This window comes from Pseudophryne corroboree, chromosome 2 (genome assembly GCF_028390025.1).
Source record: "Pseudophryne corroboree isolate aPseCor3 chromosome 2, aPseCor3.hap2, whole genome shotgun sequence".
Lineage (NCBI taxonomy): Eukaryota > Metazoa > Chordata > Amphibia > Anura > Myobatrachidae > Pseudophryne > Pseudophryne corroboree.
In genome coordinates, this window is record NC_086445.1 from 102,124,937 (window position 1) to 102,144,720 (window position 19,784).

The following is a 19,784-nucleotide window of genomic DNA, read 5'->3' on the forward strand; positions in this document are numbered from 1 at the left end:
CGCGGCCGTGTTTTGGGTTCGAACGCGTTTTGGCAAAACCTCACCGAATTTTTTTTGTCGGATTCGGGTGTGTTTTGGATTCGGGTGTTTTTTTCAAAAAACACTAAAAAACAGCTTAAATCATAGAATTTGGGGGTCATTTTGATCCCAAAGTATTATTAACCTCAAAAACCATAATTTACACTCATTTTCAGTCTATTCTGAATACCTCACAATATTATTTTTAGTCCTAAAATTTGCACCGAGGTCGCTGTGTGAGTAAGATAAGCGACCCTAGTGGCCGACACAAACACCGGGCCCATCTAGGAGTGGCACTGCAGTGTCACGCAGGATGTCCCTTCCAAAAAACCCTCCCCAAACAGCACATGACGCAAAGAAAAAAAGAGGCGCAATGAGGTAGCTGTGTGAGTAAGATTAGCGACCCTAGTGGCCGACACAAACACCGGGCCCATCTAGGAGTGGCACTGCAGTGTCACGCAGGATGGCCCTTCCAAAAAACCCTCCCCAAACAGCACATGACGCAAAGAAAAAAAGAGGCGCAATGAGGTAGCTGTGTGAGTAAGATTAGCGACCCTAGTGGCCGACACAAACACCGGGCCCATCTAGGAGTGGCACTGCAGTGTCACGCAGGATGTCCCTTCCAAAAAACCCTCCCCAAACAGCACATGACGCAAAGAAAAAAAGAGGCGCAATGAGGTAGCTGACTGTGTGAGTAAGATTAGCGACCCTAGTGGCCGACACAAACACCGGGCCCATCTAGGAGTGGCACTGCAGTGTCACGCAGGATGTCCCTTCCAAAAAACCCTCCCCAATCAGCACATGATGCAAAGAAAAAGAAAAGAAAAAAGAGGTGCAAGATGGAATTGTCCTTGGGCCCTCCCACCCACCCTTATGTTGTATAAACAAAACAGGACATGCACACTTTAACCAACCCATCATTTCAGTGACAGGGTCTGCCACACGACTGTGACTGATATGACGGGTTGGTTTGGACCCCCCCCAAAAAAGAAGCAATTAATCTCTCCTTGCACAAACTGGCTCTACAGAGGCAAGATGTCCACCTCATCTTCACCCTCCGATATATCACCGTGTACATCCCCCTCCTCACAGATTATCAATTCGTCCCCACTGGAATCCACCATCTCAGCTCCCTGTGTACTTTGTGGAGGCAATTGCTGCTGGTCAATGTCTCCGCGGAGGAATTGATTATAATTCATTTTAATGAACATCATCTTCTCCACATTTTCTGGATGTAACCTCGTACGCCGATTGCTGATAAGGTGAGCGGCGGCACTAAACACTCTTTCGGAGTACACACTTGTGGGAGGGCAACTTAGGTAGAATAAAGCCAGTTTGTGCAAGGGCCTCCAAATTGCCTCTTTTTCCTGCCAGTATAAGTACGGACTGTGTGACGTGCCTACTTGGATGCGGTCACTCATATAATCCTCCACCATTCTATCAATGTTGAGAGAATCATATGCAGTGACAGTAGACGACATGTCCGTAATCGTTGTCAGGTCCTTCAGTCCGGACCAGATGTCAGCATCAGCAGTCGCTCCAGACTGCCCTGCATCACCGCCAGCGGGTGGGCTCGGAATTCTGAGCCTTTTCCTCGCACCCCCAGTTGCGGGAGAATGTGAAGGAGGAGATGTTGACAGGTCGCGTTCCGCTTGACTTGACAATTTTGTCACCAGCAGGTCTTTCAACCCCAGCAGACTTGTGTCTGCCGGAAAGAGAGATCCAAGGTAGGCTTTAAATCTAGGATCGAGCACGGTGGCCAAAATGTAGTGCTCTGATTTCAACAGATTGACCACCCGTGAATCCTTGTTAAGCGAATTAAGGGCTGCATCCACAAGTCCCACATGCCTAGCGGAATCGCTCCCTTTTAGCTCCTTCTTCAATGCCTCCAGCTTCTTCTGCAAAAGCCTGATGAGGGGAATGACCTGACTCAGGCTGGCAGTGTCTGAACTGACTTCACGTGTGGCAAGTTCAAAGGGCATCAGAACCTTGCACAACGTTGAAATCATTCTCCACTGCACTTGAGACAGGTGCATTCCACCTCCTATATCGTGCTCAATTGTATAGGCTTGAATGGCCTTTTGCTGCTCCTCCAACCTCTGAAGCATATAGAGGGTTGAATTCCACCTCGTTACCACTTCTTGCTTCAGATGATGGCAGGGCAGGTTCAGTAGTTTTTGGTGGTGCTCCAGTCTTCTGTACGTGGTGCCTGTACGCCGAAAGTGTCCCGCAATTCTTCTGGCCACCGACAGCATCTCTTGCACGCCCCTGTCGTTTTTTAAAAAATTCTGCACCACCAAATTCAAGGTATGTGCAAAACATGGGACGTGCTGGAATTTGCCCATATTTAATGCACACACAATATTGCTGGCGTTGTCCGATGCCACAAATCCACAGGAGAGTCCAATTGGGGTAAGCCATTCCGCGATGATCTTCCTCAGTTGCCGTAAGAGGTTTTCAGCTGTGTGCGTATTCTGGAAAGCGGTGATACACAGCGTAGCCTGCCTAGGAAAGAGTTGGCGTTTGCGAGATGCTGCTACTGGTGCCGCCGCTGCTGTTCTTGCGGCGGGAGTCCATACATCTACCCAGTGGGCTGTCACAGTCATATAGTCCTGACCCTGCCCTGCTCCACTTGTCCACATGTCCGTGGTTAAGTGGACATTGGGTACAACTGCATTTTTTAGGACACTGGTGAGTCTTTTTCTGACGTCCGTGTACATTCTCGGTATCGCCTGCCTAGAGAAGTGGAACCTAGATGGTATTTGGTAACGGGGGCACACTGCCTCAATAAATTGTCTAGTTCCCTGTGAACTAACGGCGGATACCGGACGCACGTCTAACACCAACATAGTTGTCAAGGCCTCAGTTATCCGCTTTGCAGTAGGATGACTGCTGTGATATTTCATCTTCCTCGCAAAGGACTGTTGAACAGTCAATTGCTTACTGGAAGTAGTACAAGTGGGCTTACGACTTCCCCTCTGGGATGACCATCGACTCCCAGCGGCAACAACAGCAGCGCCAGCAGCAGTAGGCGTTACACGCAAGGATGCATCGGAGGAATCCCAGGCAGGAGAGGACTCGTCAGAATTGCCAGTGACATGGCCTGCAGGACTATTGGCATTCCTGGGGAAGGAGGAAATTGACACTGAGGGAGTTGGTGGGGTGGTTTGCGTGAGCTTGGTTACAAGAGGAAGGGATTTACTGGTCAGTGGACTGCTTCCGCTGTCACCCAAAGTTTTTGAACTTGTCACTGACTTATTATGAATGCGCTGCAGGTGACGTATAAGGGAGGATGTTCCGAGGTGGTTAACGTCCTTACCCATACTTATTACAGCTTGACAAAGGGAACACACGGCTTGACACCTGTTGTCCGCATTTCTGGTGAAATACCTCCACACCGAAGAGCTGATTTTTTTGGTATTTTCACCTGGCATGTCAACGGCCATATTCCTCCCACGGACAACAGGTGTCTCCCCGGGTGCCTGACTTAAACAAACCACCTCACCATCAGAATCCTCCTGGTCAATTTCCTCCCCAGCGCCAGCAACACCCATATCCTCCTCATCCTGGTGTACTTCAACACTGACATCTTCAATCTGACTATCAGGAACTGGACTGCGGGTGCTCCTTCCAGCACTTGCAGGGGGCGTGCAAATGGTGGAAGGCGCATGCTCTTCACGTCCAGTGTTGGGAAGGTCAGGCATCGCAACCGACACAATTGGACTCTCCTTGTGGATTTGGGATTTCGAAGAATGTACAGTTCTTTGCTGTGCTGCTTTTGCCAGCTTGAGTCTTTTCATTTTTCTAGCGAGAGGCTGAGTGCTTCCATCCTCATGTGAAGCTGAACCACTAGCCATGAACATAGGCCAGGGCCTCAGCCGTTCCTTGCCACTCCGTGTGGTAAATGGCATATTGGCAAGTTTACGCTTCTCCTCCGACAATTTTATTTTAGGTTTTGGAGTCCTTTTTTTTCTGATATTTGGTGTTTTGGATTTGACATGCTCTGTACTATGACATTGGGCATCGGCCTTGGCAGACGACGTTGCTGGCATTTCATCGTCTCGGCCATGACTAGTGGCAGCAGCTTCAGCACGAGGTGGAAGTGGATCTTGATCTTTCCCTAATTTTGGAACCTCAACATTTTTGTTCTCCATATTTTAATAGGCACAACTAAAAGGCACCTCAGGTAAACAATGGAGATGGATACTAGTATACAATTATGGACTGCCTGCCGACTGCAGACACAGAGGTAGCCACAGCCGTGAACTACCGTACTGTACTGTGTCTGCAGCTAATATAGACTGGTTGATAAAGAGAAGATGTCTATGTAACTATGTATGTATAAAGAAGACTGAAAAAAATCCACGGTTAGGTGGTATACAATTATGGACGGACTGCCTGCCGAGTGCAGACACAGAGGTAGCCACAGCCGTGAACTACCGTACTGTACTGTGTCTGCAGCTAATATAGACTGGTTGATAAAGAGAAGATGTCTATGTAACTATGTATGTATAAAGAAGAATGAAAAAAAACCACGGTTAGGTGGTATACAATTATGGACGGACTGCCTGCCGAGTGCAGACACAGAGGTAGCCACAGCCGTGAACTACCGTACTGTACTGTGTCTGCAGCTAATATAGACTGGTTGATAAAGAGAAGATGTCTATGTAACTATGTATGTATAAAGAAGAATGAAAAAAATCCACGGTTAGGTGGTATTACAATTATGGACGGACTGCCTGCCGAGTGCAGAGACACAGAGGTAGCCACAGCCGTGAACTACCATACTGTGTCTGCTGCGACTGGATGATAAATGATATAAAAAATATATATATATCACTACTGCAGCCGGACAGGTATATATTATATATTATATAATGACGGACCTGCTGGACACTGTCTGTCAGCAGAATGAGTTTTATTTTTATAGAATAAAAAAAAAAAAAACACACAAGTGAAGTCACACGACGAGTGTTTAACTTTTTCAGGCAATCACAATATAAGTATACTACTAACTATACTGGTGGTCAGTGTGGTCAGGTCACTGGTCAGTCACACTGGCAGTGGCACTCCTGCAGCAAAAGTGTGCACTGTTTAATTTTAATATAATATGTACTCCTGGCTCCTGCTATAACCTATAACTGGCACTGCAGTGGTGCTCCCCAGTCTCCCCCACAATTATAAGCTGTGTGAGCTGAGCAGTCAGACAGATATATAATATATATAGATGATGCAGCACACTGGCCTGAGCCTGAGCAGTGCACACAGATATGGTATGTGACTGACTGAGTCACTGTGTGTATCGCTTTTTTCAGGCAGAGAACGGATATATTAAATAAACTGCACTGTGTGTCTGGTGGTCACTCACTATATAATATATTATGTACTCCTGGCTCCTGCTATAACCTATAACTGGCACTGCAGTAGTGCTCCCCAGTCTCCCCCACAATTATAAGCTGTGTGAGCTGAGCAGTCAGACAGATATATATAATATTATATATAGATAATAGATGATGCAGCACACTGGCCTGAGCCTGAGCAGTGCACACAGATATGGTATGTGACTGACTGAGTCACTGTGTGTATCGCTTTTTTCAGGCAGAGAACGGATATATTAAATAAACTGCACTGTGTGTCTGGTGGTCACTCACTATATAATATATTATGTACTCCTGGCTCCTGCTATAACCTATAACTGGCACTGCAGTAGTGCTCCCCAGTCTCCCCCACAATTATAAGCTGTGTGAGCTGAGCAGTCAGACAGATATATATAATATTATATATAGATAATAGATGATGCAGCACACTGGCCTGAGCCTGAGCAGTGCACACAGATATGGTATGTGACTGACTGAGTCACTGTGTGTATCGCTTTTTTCAGGCAGAGAACGGATATATTAAATAAACTGCACTGTGTGTCTGGTGGTCACTCACTATATAATATATTATGTACTCCTGGCTCCTGCTATAACCTATAACTGGCACTGCAGTAGTGCTCCCCAGTCTCCCCCACAATTATAAGCTGTGTGAGCTGAGCAGTCAGACAGATATATATAATATTATATATAGATAATAGATGATGCAGCACACTGGCCTGAGCCTGAGCAGTGCACACAGATATGGTATGTGACTGAGTCACTGTGTGCTGTGTATCGCTTTTTTCAGGCAGAGAACGGATTATAAAGTAAACTGCACTGTCCTCACTAGTAAACTCTCTCCACTCAGTCTCTACACTTCTACAGTAACAGTACTCCTCCTAGTCAGCTCCAGTAAATCTCTCTCAGTCTCTTATAATCTAAATGGAGAGGACGCCAGCCACGTCCTCTCCCTATCAATCTCAATGCACGTGTGAAAATGGCGGCGACGCGCGGCTCCTTATATAGAATCCGAGTCTCGCGATAGAATCCGAGCCTCGCGAGAATCCGACAGCGTCATGATGACGTTCGGGCGCGCTCGGGTTAACCGAGCAAGGCGGGAAGATCCGAGTCTGCTCGGACCCGTGAAAAAAACCATGAAGTTCTGGCGGGTTCGGATTCAGAGAAACCGAACCCGCTCATCTCTAATTTACACAAGCTCTCCTGAAAATGTATATCTGTATAATAGACGAGGCAAGAGACACCTTTGTCAGAAGCCTCTAGTATACTTGACTATGGGGGTCATTCCGAGTTGTTCGCTTGCTAGCAGTTTTTAGCAGCTGTGCAAACGCTATGCCGCCTCCCTCTGGGAGTGTATTTTAGCTTAGCAGAAGTGCGAACGAAAGGATCGCAGAGCAGCTACACAAAAAAATTGTGCAGTTTTAGAGTAGCTCCAGATCTACTCAGCGCTTGCGATCACTTCAGACCATTCAGTTCCGGATTTGACGTCACAAATACACCCTGAGTTCGGCCAGCCACGCCTGCGTTTTTCCTGGCACGCCTGTGTTTTTTCGACCACTCCCTGAAAACGGTCAGTTTACACCCAGAAACGCCCACTTCATGTCAATCACTTTGCGGCTGCCATTGCGACTGAAAAGCTTTGCTAGACTTTGTGTAAAAATACATGGACCGTTGTGAAAGTATGTCGCACGTGCCCATTGCGCCGCATACGCATGCGCTGAAGTGCCGGATTTTTACTCAATCGCAGCGAACATTTTCAGCTAGAGATCAACTCGGAATGACCCCCAATATGTGGAGTGCACAACATTGATTTTCGAAACACGCACCCTAGTTGACAACAGATATATATTGAGGAATACACATCTGCAATCTCTGCTAAAAGCAATTCTTTATAATGTTAAGCCATATAATGTTATTCATTAACATAAACAAAAGAGTTTAAAATTAACTTAGAATCCAGGTGGGTAACACTGATTGAAACACAAGTTGTGATCTTGGTTATTGGAATTACAGTACATTCATACTATAGATACTTTAGGAGTACTTAACACCTCCATGAGCTGAAATTATTACTCCTCTGATGAACCCATTTGACATGTTATTGGGGGATAACGATTAAATTCACACATATATTTGGCATCAGTAACAAAGTGAATAAGTACAATCAGGGCCGGTGCTAGGGTGTTCGGCGCCCCCCTGCAAACTATGAATTTGCGCCCTCCCATAATCCTTTGGCGCGCGCCGGGAAAAGGGGTGTGGTCTCACAAGTAAGGGGCATGGCAACACAATAGTAACCTCATTTAAAATTACGCCAAAATGTAGCACAATCTTATTTATCTTATACGTAATGCCCCACCCGTAGTATTAGCGTCCTTATGCATAATGCCCCACCCGTAGTATTAGCGTCCTTATGCATAATGCCCCACCCGTAGTAGTAGCGTCCTTATACATAATGCCCCCCCAGTAGTATTAGCGTCCTTATGCATAATGCCTCCCCAGTAATAGTAGCGTCCTTATACGTAATGCTCCCCCAGTAGTAGTAGCGTCCTTATACATAATGCCTCCCCAGTAGTAGTAGCGTCCTTATACATAATGCCTCCCCAGTAGTAGTAGCGTCCTTATACATAATGCCCCCCCAGTAGTAGTAGCGTCCTTATACATAATGCCCCCCCAGTAGTAGTAGCGTCCTTATACATAATGCCCCCCCAGTAGTAGTAGCGTCCTTATACATAATGCCTCCCCAGTAGTAGTAGCGTCCTTATACATAATGCCTCCCCAGTAGTAGTAGCGTCCTTATACATAATGCCCCCCCAGTAGTAGTAGCGTCCTTATACATAATGCCCCCCCAGTAGTAGTAGCGTCCTTATACATAATGCCCCCCCAGTAGTAGTAGCGTCCTTATACATAATGCCTCCCCAGTAGTAGTAGCTTACTTATACATAATGCCTCCCCAGTAGTAGTAGCTTACTTATACATAATGCACCCCCATTAGTAGTAGCATCCTTATACATAATGCCTCCCCAGTAGTAGTAGCGTCCTTATACGTAATGCCTCCCCCAGTAGTAGTAGCGTCCTTATACATAATGCCCCCCCAGTAGTAGTAGCGTCCTTATACATAATGCCCCTTCCAGTAGTAGTAACGTCCTTATACGTAATGGCCCCCCAGTAGTAGTAGCGTCCTTATATGTAATGCACCCCCCAGTAGTAGTAGCGTCCTTATACGTAATGCCTCCCCCAGTAGTAGTAGCGTCCTTATACGTAATGCCTCCCCCAGTAGTAGTAGCGTCCTTATACATAATGCCCCAGCAGTAGTAGTAGCGTCCTTATACATAATGCCCCTTCCAGTAGTAGTAGCGTCCTTATACGTAATGGCCCCCCAGTAGTAGTAGCGTCCTTATACGTAATGCACCCCCCAGTAGTAGTAGCGTCCTTATACGTAGTGCACTCCAAGTAGTAGTAGCGTCCTTATACATAATGCCTCCCCAGTAGTAGTAGCGTCCTTATACATAATGCCCCCCCAGTAGTATTAGCGTCCTTATGCATAATGCCTCCCCAGTAATAGTAGCGTCCTTATACGTAATGCTCCCCCAGTAGTAGTAGCGTCCTTATACATAATGCCTCCCCAGTAGTAGTAGCGTCCTTATACATAATGCCTCCCCAGTAGTAGTAGCGTCCTTATACATAATGCCCCCCCAGTAGTAGTAGCGTCCTTATACATAATGCCCCCCCAGTAGTAGTAGCGTCCTTATACATAATGCCCCCCCCAGTAGTAGTAGCGTCCTTATACATAATGCCTCCCCAGTAGTAGTAGCATCCTTATACGTAATGCCCCCCCAGTAGTAGTAGCGTCCTTACACGTAATGGCCCCCCCAGTAGTAGTAGCGTCCTTACATGTGATGCCCCCCAGTAGTAGTAGAGTCGTTATACGTAATGCCCCCCAGTAGTAGTAGTAGTAGCGTCATTATATGTAATGCCCCCCTGTAGTTGCGTCCTTACACGTAATGCACCCCCCCAGTAGTAGCGTCCATAAAACGTGTGCGCACACACACAATTCACACACATAGACACACACATACACACCCACCATACACACAAACACACACACACACACACACACACACACACACATTTCTCTGTCACCCTCCACTTACCTAAGCCACTGTCTCCCTCAGTACAGCACTGCAGCAGCCTGGTCCGTGTAGCTCCGCCCCTTCTGTCCCGTTTAGCTCCGCCCATTTTGGTCCGTGTAGCTCCGCCCCCTCCTTTGATACTTACCGAGCCACTGACACACAAGTGAGGGGAGGGGGGGAGTGGGCTTTTCATGCTGCCAGTGCCGCACAGCAGCTGGCAGCAGCAGCAGCACGGGTGTCAGGACGGCGCAGCGCAGGGAAGGAATGCAGAGCAGGGGGAGCGCCTCTTCCTCCCAGCGCCTCCCTGCACTGCATCCCTTCGCTGAGCAGGTAGCGCCGGGCCTGAGTACAATCAATAAATACACAGTGAGTCTTTAATTTTTTAATAATCACTGTTATTTCTTGTTTTTCACTTCATGTTTGTCTTATTTTTCACATAGCAAGGCATTTTAATTGATAACAAATAATAGGCACATTTTAATATTATACCAATTTTCTCTCTAAGTGCACCAACCAAGAGACAATTCTTTCTTGCTCTTTTTTGTGCTGTGTTGCCACTGTCTTGGGCAGCACCCCCACACTAGAAATTGAACTATCTATTGTTAATAATATTTGCAGAATTCTACAAAGGTGATTTAAAAACCACTAGTGCAGAAGTTCAGTCCTTCCCCCATATTGCCTTGTCTACAGTTACTGAAAACTGGTCATCCAACATTCTTTACAGTACTTCTAGAACAGTATAATAACATATTATATATGATTTACTTCATATTATTTAATACTTACCTCTTATAAATGAATATAGAAAGATCATTTTTCTATACCTAACCCAATCGAGAATTCTTGTCCAGGATGGCGACATTTAATCTAACAAAAGATCTTGATGAAAGATGGGAAAGACTAAAAAATGGATTGGATCTAATTTTTGCCAAAGATGCATTATCGAATGATTCATTAAACAGAGATTGGTTGGATGATCTTTATTCATGAAAGCTAATTCTTATGAAACAGAGGAAAACCTGGTGGAATGAAACAACTTTTAATAGTTACATCAAGAACAACATAACAACAAAAGGCCTTATGCCCAAAGTATTCCCAATATTCAAATTAGCCAATATGGATATGAAAAAAGAATGGGAAGTTACTCTAACTCAATGCCCTAATGAAAATCACCATAAAAAATGATGAATTACTCTTAAATCAGTAAACACAGGAAGTCACAACTTAGATAAATGTAAAAAATTTGAATCCCTGGATAAATTCCAGACTGCAGATGTAGCCACGCTCGTCGTGGTTACATCTGTGCCCCAGCACACCAGGGTGATCGTGGGCATGAATGGGAGCATCTCTGTATGCTGCCTCGGCGAGGTTAGGCCCCGGATCACCTAGCCGCGCCAAGAGAGCCCGCCTGCGATGTAGCTACGCTAGATGAGCATGGCTACATCTGTACATAAAATAAATGCAAAACGGAAATTGAGGAATTTGAACCGAGTGTTATTGAGAGAAAACACAGAAAGTTTCACAGAGACAAGATTGATTTTGCATAGGAAAATGTATACAGGTGAAAATATATTATATATAACAGAAATATGAATGTTACTAATTATACATCCTCAGATGTGGACTCTTCAGAAGGTGAAAGCTCCTCCAGTATGTTTAATAAAGAGATCGCAGCAGGATTTATTTAGAGAAAACCCCAAAGGAAATCAGAGAGGGAATAGGTATGGCAAGCATAAGATCAAGTGGGTTAAGGGGAGAAAGAAGAAAGAGAGACATGTGCGATTGGAGAGAGGAGCCCAGAGAACAGAGACGCTACAGGAAATAGCACAAGATAATTTGAGAACCATCAATCTGACTGATAGAACCGTTATGATTGATTAGATCTCTCTACTATCTAAAGGACTTTCCCCACTTTATAAACCTGATGTTTGAATGTGAAAAGGGTATTCACCCGTTTACAAGAAAGATTCTCTTGAAGAAATTTTACAGTAACCAATGTAAACTTCAAGAACAATTTCAAACTCTGACTCTGAAGCTACAAAATTGACTCTGACGCTACATCTAGCCTTACCTTTGAAGATCAAAATATCCTGCAAATATTGGAAGAACATGAGTCCGGTCAAGAGGACAATACTCATGTCATACAACCTTACAATGCATCTAAAATTAAGAATAAATATTAATTGTTTCAAGACTTTAACATTTGTCCACCTTAGAAAGCCTATTTGGATTTGGTGGCAATAGACTTGGATAACTTATTTACTCAAGCAAGTTCCTCTATCTTTCAAAATGACAATCTAACAAGAGGAGAAAGATCTACTCTCTGCTAAATACCAAATGTATATTGAAAAATTAAATAAACAACTTAATGATTGTTCATGTTACAAACCTTTGCTGTTTAATCCGACTGCTGATATCCAACACAAATATACTAACATTATCTGAAAAGCTTTATAAAGTGGGATAATATTTAAGAACGATTGTAATTTCCTGAAAAATTACAAACCCAGAATACCAACCTTATACTTGCTACCTAAGGTTCATAAAAATTAAATTGCCCCTCCATGGAGAACAATCATCTCTGGAGTGGGAGAAAGTGAGTATATATGCTGATCAATACTTGCAACACTTTCTTTTTATGTCTGCCATCATACATCAGGAACCCTATGGATGTCCTGATGAAACTACAAGTTCTCTCAGTCAACCCAGGAATATGGATAACAATGTATGATGTTAAGAGTCTTTATACCAGCATAGACCAAACAAAGGTAATACAAGCAGTTAAGTACTTTGTAGATATGGGAAGACATCAATTATTTAATTATTTTATCCACTCACTACTGGACATAATATTAACTAAGAATTATTTCACATGCAATGAAAAATTCTATCTCCAGGTTAGAGGTACAGCAATATGCATTCGCCGGTCTCTACCTCTCATGGTGGGAGAAAGAAATAATATTTCATGAGGGTCATGAGAAATATACAGACCATATTCTCCTTTACGAAAGGTATATTGATGATGTCTTACTTTTATGGGATGGCAATCAAAATAAATAAAAATAATTAATATCCATTCTAAATACCAATGACCTCAACCTGAAACTTACTGTCAAAATGAGCCTTCATCGGAAGAGAAAGAGAAAGAAAAAAAAGCTTCATCATGAAGAACAAATATCACACAGATTGACATCAAAAAGCTTCATCATAAGGAACAAAGAAGAAATATTGTGAAACAAAAATAGGATAAAAAGGTGAATCTCATTCATACACCTCTGCCCCCCACCCTTTTTAAAAGACACATACCTTATTTACTCATAAAAATCTTGTTTTATTCCAAAAACCCTCTTTTAGTTTATTTTCGCCTTTTACATTGGTATTTTTTTTTTAGCTTTACTCCTAGCCATTTTTATTTCCTCTTTTTTTATTTAATTTTTATTTTTATTTCATATTTGTTTTTATATTTATCTTTATTTTTATTTCTATTTTTATTATTAGTCTTTTCTTTTTCTTTTTTCTTGTTTCTTATAATTTATTTTATTTCTTGAGCAAAACAAAAGGTTAACAGCAACCTTTTATTTTAAACATATTTTAATGAAGGAGTACATGCCTGACGCTAAAAAAGGCAAGCTTCTGGTTTGGTTTTTTCAATAAAGTTTAAATGTTGAACATTTTCATGTGAGAAAAAAAAAGTTTTGTGGCGGATTAAAACAAAAGGGATACAGCAATCAAATCATTAAGCCCGCTAAAAGGAAAATCAAAACATATTCAAGAGACTTAAGCCGAAACCTAAAATCCATTAAAAAAAACCCGGAGAGACTTACAGGTACGTTCAAAAATAAATGGCATGAAATGAATACCATATTACAAAAACATTGGCCAATCCTTCAAACTGACACTGATCTTAACTAGTTTCCATGATAGATATAGAAGGAAATGGAATATTGCCCAAAAATCAGATGTGGTTTATGAACTAAGATGCCCTTGTGACAAGATCTACATTGGCAAAACAACCATACCATTAAAGGTCAGATTACTTGAACATCTGGGCAATATCATGAACACAAGGCAAGACAAGATTAAATCCAAATCCTGCAGCAATCATTTACAAGGTATGGTTTTGCCTTGTACATAATTGCCACTTTAAAAAATGTCTGAGTTCAGCCAAAAACCCTCACTTCCGGCCAACTTGGACTTTATTACATCCGACCTATAGTAAGGTATATATATCGGGAGAGTCTGAAAGAGGTATGAGATCCAAGGGAGTATGTTCATCTTCACAGAGTTTACCTGACCTATCCAAGATATAAAGTGACTAGACCACACGTGAAGGTAGGATTTAATTTGTCTAAGATGAAGGGGAACTTGACTTGAAAAATCTGGTGGTGGTGGCAATAAGCTAGATAAATGCCTATATATTTGATTTTTTTGTTTGTGCCAAGTAAATGGGAATGTAGCTAGCCTCTATTGATAGCTTGGAGAAGGATGGGTATATAACAATCAATCAATTCTGTTTTGCTGGTATTCATTTTATAGCATGAGTATTGAGAGTAAAGATCAATCTCGGAGAGGAGAGGCTGCAGGCCTTGAGCAGGGTTGATAAGGGAAATTAGGACATCGTCAGTGTAGAACCCCAGATTGTGCTCTGAGGGTCTGGATCTCACCACAGTAATATCTGCATTGCAGCAGATCCTTTACGCTAAGGGCTCCATAACTAAAGCAAAAATTAGTATTGAAAGTTGGCAACCATGTCTAGTTCCATTGGAGATTCCAAAGCTAGAAGAGGTGACATTATTGACAGAGACCCTTGCCATTGGGAAGTGATATGGGCTGAAATACCAGCATAGAATTTTCCAGAGAAACCCATGTTTTGGTGTAATTCTAAAGCAAAGGGCCACAAAATGTGATTTAATGCTTTTTCCTCATCCAATGCCAGAATGAGGGAATCTTCTGTCTATAGATATAGTGGATTAAATCAATGGCCCTTCTAGTATTGTCGGATACATGGTGATCCAGTATGAATCCTACCTGGTCTGGGTGGACTGGATGGGGGAGGCTAGCTAAATTTTGAGATCTATGTTTAACAATTAAATTGCCCATTAGTTAAGACACTGGGGGCAATATTTACTAATATTCATGTTTGAGTCGGTTTGTGTAGTGTTTAAACTCGTTTTGTATCGGGTGCATTTTCATGCAACTTTTTGAATCCATATACGCAAAGTAATGAAGCAGTCAACTTTATGGTTTTCGTGTTTTCCGATGTCGATGCCAGTCGTTTTTTTTGGCACATTTACGGCCGTCATTGTCGTTTGCGTACGTGTTTTTGTTGTATTTGATGTTTTTTTTCCTAAGTTAAACGCGGCAGGGTTTTTTTTTTTCCGCGGCCGCATTTTCACTTTCAGTTTCGATTTTCCTCCCCGTTCGTGATTGGTTGTGTTTCAGATGGTAGGAGTGTCTGTGCACAACCATATAAATACGCCCCAAACCGTCCGCACCTCGTGGGTTTAGCTAGTGGTGAGGAGGAGGGAGGTTGTGCTGTGGAGGTAGGTGAATTTGTGGTTTGAAGAGGAGTGGTGGTAGCGATTTCTGAGTGTGGTATTGTGTTTGAAAGTCGTCTTGTCATTCTTGTTGTCTTGTATTTTGTGTTTTTGTCTCATTTTTAGTCCAAGTTATTTTTCTTTATAGTCCCTTGTCAGTGTGTGTGTGTGTGTGTGTGTGTGTGTGTGTGTGTGTGTGTGAGTTGTGTAGTGGTAGTGGAGGAGTGTGTTGTTTGTCTTTTTTTTCCTGTGTTAACTGTTTAGACACACAATTATGTGTGACTCAGAGGTGGAGGGTGTGAGTGAGGGGGAGGAGGTTGGTCAGGTGGAGGAGGTGAGTGTTAGTGAGGTTAGTGAGGTGGAGGAGGTGGGTGAGGTTGCTGCAGCAGCCTCAAGTGATAGTGATAGTCAGAGTGCTCCGCAGCCACGCACCACTACTAAGACTGGGCGGAATGTTAAGTTTAGTTTTGCTGAAAATGTGGCATTGGTGCGTGAGCTGATGAAGTATCAGAGGCAGCTATTTGGCCCTGAGTCCGCCAAGGTGCCAACACGGAGGAAGACGGTGTTGTGGGCGAAAGTAGTTGCTGCTGTCAATAGTGAGGGGGTGGTCAAGCGGACGGAGGACACGTGCCGCAAACGGTACTATGACATAAAGCGACGTGTCAAGTCCAAAATGGCCAAGGAGGCCAAGTCGGCTCGGAAAACCGGTGGTGGGCAGCCCTATATTGCAAGTTATCTGGAGTATGAGGCCCATGCGGAGTGTAATACCTCCAGAAGTTGTCTCTGCAACCCATGTCCGGGATTCAGATAGGCCCAGGAAGAATGGTGAGCATGTGTATTTGCATTTTTTTTTTGTTTTTTGTTTTTTTTTGTAATGTGTGTCATGTGACGTTGCATATTGGGGGGTCATTCCGAGTTGTTCGCTCGGTATTTTTCTTCGCATCACAGCGATTTTCCGCTAACTGCGCATGCGCAATGTTCGCACTGCGACTGCGCCAAGTAAATTTGCTATGCAGTTAGGTATTTTACTCACGGCATTACGAGGTTTTTTCTTCGTTCTGGTGATCGTAGTGTGATTGACAGGAAGTGGGTGTTTCTGGGCGGAAACAGGCCGTTTTATGGGAGTGTGTGAAAAAACGCTACCGTTTCTGGGAAAAACGCGGGAGTGGCTGGAGAAACGGAGGAGTGTCTGGGCGAACGCTGGGTGTGTTTATGACGTCAAACCAGGAGCGACAAGCACTGAACTGATCGCAGATGCCGAGTAAGTTTGAAGCTACTCAGAAACTGCTAAGAAGTGTCTATTCGCAATTTTGCTAATCTTTCGTTCGCAATTTTGATAAGCTAAGATTCACTCCCAGTAGGCGGCGGCTTAGCGTGTGCAAAGCTGCTAAAAGCAGCTTGCGAGCGAACAACTCGCAATGACCACCATTACTCCCATCTTCAAGTGTGTGTCAGCAAATACATTGTTTTGGTTAATGTTTTATATAAAAGCCAATGTAACATCTTACTTTATTGAATGTCATGTGTTTTTCAGACAGATATTTTGCATGTGTAGTTTGGACTTGGTGTGTCTCTGAATTGTCCTGCAATAATGTTTTCCTTTTGGGTTTTTTTTTTTAAATTGTGACTATGTTTTATATATAAGTGATCCATGTTTAATTTTTTTTAAAAAGTCGTTGTCATGTTAGAGGCTGGAGTACTGGAAAGTGGTTTAGATAATGTTAATTATTTAATGTAAAAAACATTTTTTTTTGCTTGTATTTGTACCGTGACACCACACTGCAGTGTAATTTTTTAATAAATTGCTGCATTTTGTTTTTGCTCATATAGTGGTAATGTGTCTTTGGAGTGCCACATCACAGAGCAAATTATATATTGCATCTGTAATATTTTTCCTTCCAATACAAAATGAAGTTGTGTTTTGTTTTTTTTTTAAAACCTTTCCTTGAACTTGTGGCCTATGTCAGTGTCCTGTACATGTTTTCCTGTGTTGATGTTGCCATAGTGCATATGCGTTTTGGTCATTGTTTTTTTTAAATTTCTGGTCCTTATGTTTGTTTTAAATAAAAACCAAGCATTTCTAAAAGAATAAATGTTTATAAGCATAATGGGTGGATGTATACACAATAACATGATTTTTTAATATAATTCAATTTATACAGTGTCTGAAAAAAGCAGTACTACTCGTCGGCCAGTAACTCCTATCACATCTGATGATGATGACGCTGCGGAAGCAGGTAAAGTGTCCATTGTAGTATAGGGTATGCTTGTAAAGGAATGGCCATAACAAAATTGCACTTTCATTAAAAGGTCCATCAAAAGAAGTATGGAGCAGCAGAAGTGGCACTTCTGTAAGACATCACCACAAAAAACATGTGGCCGAAAAGAAAGCAAGGTCGTATGTCCCGGCACAAACACAGCAGGCTACCCCGCCACGAAGATTATCGTCCGTATGTTCTGTACCCCCACTCCAAATTTTGGACACACCTCCAAGACGTCATCCACACTCCCCTCATCTTGATTGTGAGTATCAAACTGAAAAAAATGTGTAAAATGTCAGAACATAATCAAAATCAGTCATAACCGCATTAAGTCAAAACACATCCAAAACTAAAATACTTACCACATTAAGTAAAAGCTGAAATGGAATCCAAACTAAATGGCCTTGTCCACATCCAGTAAAGATATGTATGTCCACTTGAGCCATACAGTATGACATTGGGTATAAGATGCTGCAACAAAAAATGCATGTTGGTTTGTTTGCAAAAAGTAAGTTTGCTTTTCCAAAACTCTCATGTGTGCTTGAGGTAACATTGCAAAATACATATAAAAACATTACTATGTTTGTTTTAACAAAGCTATAAGGTAACACATTATGTATTCCAATGTGTTTTTATGGTGGAGTATGTGTGAGCTACAATAAAACTAAAGTGTTTGCTTTCACAATTAAGTAACCAGACACATTTGCCTCAAACAGGCATATGTATGTATTTAAGCTATGAGTGATGATGTTGCTAGCCAGAATAGTTGAAAGCAACAGTGAATGACATGTGTTCCATGTGTAGTGATTTTTTAACATTTCACAAACATATGGATAGCTAACGGAGATTTGTTTAACATTTCAGCTTTGAGTCCTGGGAACAGCATCCCTCCGCAACAACAGCAACACAGTGACATGGAGGAGACAAACATCTTAGAAATGCAGCCATTAAGGCAAGGAATGAGCCCCCCAGCACCTGTGAGTACACCACCACAGCAAAGCACACCACCCTCACAACACAGCCCAACAACACCAGGAACACAAGGCCTGATCAGGTGTTTTGGACTATTTGGGCTAGACAGCAGGCCACTAATGAAGATTGCCTGCGTAAGCAGACACAAATGTTTGCAAGCCTACCATCTCACCTCAGAAGAATATCAAGAAATCTGAGTAGACAAAATGAGCAAACAGCCAGAATAGGCAATACCATGGAACTCATGCGCATAGACATTACACAGGTCATGGGCAACTTACAGCGCATAATAGAAGAACAGCACAGACAACAGCAAAGTTATATGAGCATTTTTCAAAACAATCAAAAGATTAATGAAAGTTTATTCCGAATAGTAGACAATCAAAATGCTGCTACACGTGAACTCAATGCCACCCTCACTAACCTGAATGAAACACTCAGATGCATGCACCAACAGCAAACAAGCAGCAGTACTGGTACGACTACTCCAAATATCACGCCAGTCTCATCACCACCAAAACGGTCCACCAGAGCATGCCAACATGACAGTGCTAAAGGCAAAGGGCAGGACAAGCAGCCACCCAAAAAAACGTGAAAAAAAACAAGTTAGACATTTGTGATAAGTAACTCAAAATAGTTAGCAAGTGTTTTTGTTGCTTAAAAAATATAACACTTAGCTCCTTGACCCTTTTTTCAAACTCATTAATTATAAGTGGGCCAAAAAAAATTTAGTACGCACATTTATTCATTAACATTTTTTTTTTGTATTGGAGGAGGGAAATGTTGATGGAGCCACACATACATGTTAGCAGGAAGTAAACTGACCACTTGATTTTTTTCTAATCATTACTCTATCTAGATTCCAATCATTTTCTTTGCCTGCAGATACAATAATTGCCAGCCAGGCAGAATGTCTTTAGCAGGAAGAAAACTGACCACTTGATTTTTTTCTAATCATTACTCTTTCTAGATTCAAATCATTCTCTTTGCCTGCAGACAATCCAAATTACAATGTTAGTGATACATATCTTAGCTATCTTATCTATACAACATTACAAGAAGAACACAATTGAGTTGCGTAAAAAGCTTGTAATATGTTGCCTTTGTTTTGTTTGAAAAACATTGTCCAAATGAATGTCAGTATTGTTGGGACATGTTTGTGTGTGCTTAAAATTATTAAGCATGTTTTTACACATGATGCTGAAACAAACAAATATGTACTTTTACAACAAAAAACAAAAACTGTGTATAATAATGTATATGTGTGGCAAACTGTGTATTTACTTACACATCATCAAGTTTACAGCATCAAACATTAGGAATTTAATTTTTCCTGATTACAGTAAGTTTGTGAGTCTTAAATATGATGGTGCATCACACATAGGGACACATGTATATCTCAAGGCTAACATATTATATGTTGAGGAGTGTTTTTTGGGAACACAGGTTCTCAAACTCGGCCCTCAGGAACCCACACAGTGCATGTTTTGC

The 19,784-nt window shown here is 42.3% G+C and overlaps 1 long non-coding RNA gene across 1 annotated transcript in view; it reads left to right on the forward strand.

The window, feature by feature from the left end:
- Positions 1-19,554, forward strand: part of LOC135001269 (uncharacterized) — a 177,029-nt gene extending 157,475 nt beyond the window's left edge. Inside the window, exons 3-5 of the long non-coding RNA XR_010202794.1 lie at positions 17,223-17,297; positions 17,371-17,583; positions 18,186-19,554. This is a non-coding gene — a long non-coding RNA (uncharacterized LOC135001269). The remainder of the gene's footprint in view (positions 1-17,222; positions 17,298-17,370; positions 17,584-18,185) is intronic.
- The last annotated feature ends 230 nt before the right edge of the window (positions 19,555-19,784 follow it).